The following is a 2,500-nucleotide window of genomic DNA, read 5'->3' on the forward strand; positions in this document are numbered from 1 at the left end:
AGAGAGAAAAAGGTAAACAAAAAACCGATATATGCCTTATGCGCCACACCAAAGTGTCAATATAATTCTTTCTTCATCTCTCGTCGATCGGAAACTCTCGCTAGACGATCTGGCCGGTTAACTTTAACGTCCGTCGAAAAGAACTTTCGGGGACTGGACGACCGACAGATCGCGCGGTTCCGCACGAATCGACAATGAAGAAAAGAAAAGACATGGGGCGACCGACATAAAGGTTTTCATCATTGGATATACCTTTTCTCTCTCCGCGGTGCTGTTCCGTGCGTGAACACACAAGTGTGTCTTTTGCGTCGTGTGACAATCAAGTTCGAAATAAGCCTCGCCAATAGAGGAGTATACATATTATTATAAAAAAAAAAATAATAATACATATAACCCGGTGGGATTTCTTTTTCTCTCTACTTCTTGTATAATTGAACCAAAAACCACGGGGGTACAGAAACGTTGCGCACGAAACGATTTATCATCGATCAAACACAAAACCAAATTAGAGACACGAGAGAAAGAGAGTAAGATCTCAAGACGCACATAGGCCGTCATCAATACGATTCAACGCGAACGTGGCGATGGAATGGCAATCGCACAGATTAGCGAGGACACGTCGACGACGGGGAATAATTCCGACCCGATCAAGTACGACGTGCTCCATCCCGCACATTGCTGCGCTTTGCTCCGCTGTCCATCGATCATCAAAGCGTTCGCGATAGAACGAGAGATCTCTTTCGTCTCTTCCCTCGAAGACTCGAAAAGGAATGTGTGTTTGTCGAAATCGCCGGCAACGACGACCCTCCGCCGTATGGCAATTATAACGTAGAGTTAAGAAACTCATCCACGCACAGGCATATTCTCTCCCTGGGGCTTAACATTGCCACACCACACACACTCTGTGTGCCACACAGTATTCTTTCTTTCTTTTATAATTTGTGTGTCCATCTCTGTAGTCTCGCGAGACTCTTGTAAATATACCTCTTTCGTATATACGCATCATTTCAGGCGACGTCGGGAGCGCGTTAAATGTTCATGAGTGGAAACGCTTCTTTCCGCAAGGCGAATCGTTTCGCAGAGAAGGTGAGAGATTTGGAGATCCTCGTCGAAGCGGTGCCTTACGGGCGGTCGTATTTTCAATACGACTCACGACACCGTAAAAACACTCACGCAAGTCCGAACGTAAGAAATACCAATCCCTACTTCGCCTCTCGTGGAAACTAGATATATATATATATTTGTATGTGTTTATAAGACGCAATGCAAAAATTGGCAATTTTCACAGAACCGCGACAAACGCCGACGAAACGCCCATCATTCGCTCGTACGTAGCATCTTTGCAACCCGACTCCGAAACGCTCTTTGGCGCCCTCCAAAAATATATTTGGAGAGGTAAGCGACGGCGGGGACTTACAAGAGCAACGCAAGCAGTTTATGGTTACGTAAACGACCCTCAGCCAGGCGTGGTCCAGGAATTGTATCCGTGGACCGCAATGTGCGTTCGAAATGTCGATGTTCATGTGTCCTGCAGTTCACACGTTGACGCGCAATTAGCTGCGTTCTTCATCGACCCACGAGCCAAGTGATCCACCGTTCAGGGTAATCGTATATATTTTTGATTTACAAATCAATATATGTATATGTCTCTTGTTCTGCGGTTCGTAAGAACGCATTGTACCTGAACGCTCCAACCAGCGCGCGAAGGAGATTCGTTCAGGCGTCGTTTTAAGGACGACACTATCGTCGTCCGTGGAAACGGAAAAAAAAAACCGTCAGATACGCAACACGTATCCGACGGCCGGGCGAACAGTACATTGAAAAACCGTTAACGTGGAAAACGCGGAGATGAATATATATTCTCTGAAAACGACGGGGATCGTAAGACAACCCGATACTGGATCCAGAGATGTAATAATATTCCTCTCCTCTTCACTTCCATTTCATTTGGAATGATGTGAGAACGGAGGACTTCACAGCCGGCTCTGGCAGCGGTCATTCGTCCCAAGCTCTCGCGATGCGCACTATTGGGCCACACGCACGGAGTAGGGTGTCAGACTCACGACTGCTTTAAAAGCGAGCTTCACGAGCCGGTCCACTTCCCGTATAAAACACATTTCCATAAAATGTTGTGTGTGCTCGAGGCAACGATAAATTCCGATACAAGCGGACTCGCGAGCCGGCTCTGGCCGTAGGCGCGATCCCCGTTCTCGTCCCAAACTCGTCTGCGCGCACTATTGGGCCACACAGAGAGTAGGGTGTCGTCGGGAATAATCGCGCCATAGGCTTTATAGCGAGCGTCACGGCCGGTCCTCTCGGAACACCGTTTTTCGTCGGAACGATATTACCATATTTTTATTTTATTCGACAGATTAGCGGACTCACAGCCGGCTCTGGCAGCGGTCATTCGTCCCAAGCTCTCGCGATGCGCACTATTGGGCCACACGCACGGAGTAGGGTGTCAGACTCACGACTGCTTTACAAAAGCGAGCATCACGAG

The 2,500-nt window shown here is 47.9% G+C and overlaps 1 non-coding gene across 1 annotated transcript; it reads right to left on the reverse strand.

Moving 5' to 3' along the window:
- Positions 1-1,450: 1,450 nt before the first annotated feature.
- LOC143219802 (5.8S ribosomal RNA) lies at positions 1,451-1,605 on the reverse strand. The gene has a single exon (XR_013011456.1). It is a non-coding gene; the product is annotated as a 5.8S ribosomal RNA (ribosomal RNA).
- Positions 1,606-2,500: the final 895 nt, after the last annotated feature.

This window comes from Lasioglossum baleicum, unplaced genomic scaffold, assembly GCF_051020765.1.
Source record: "Lasioglossum baleicum unplaced genomic scaffold, iyLasBale1 scaffold0073, whole genome shotgun sequence".
Lineage (NCBI taxonomy): Eukaryota > Metazoa > Arthropoda > Insecta > Hymenoptera > Halictidae > Lasioglossum > Lasioglossum baleicum.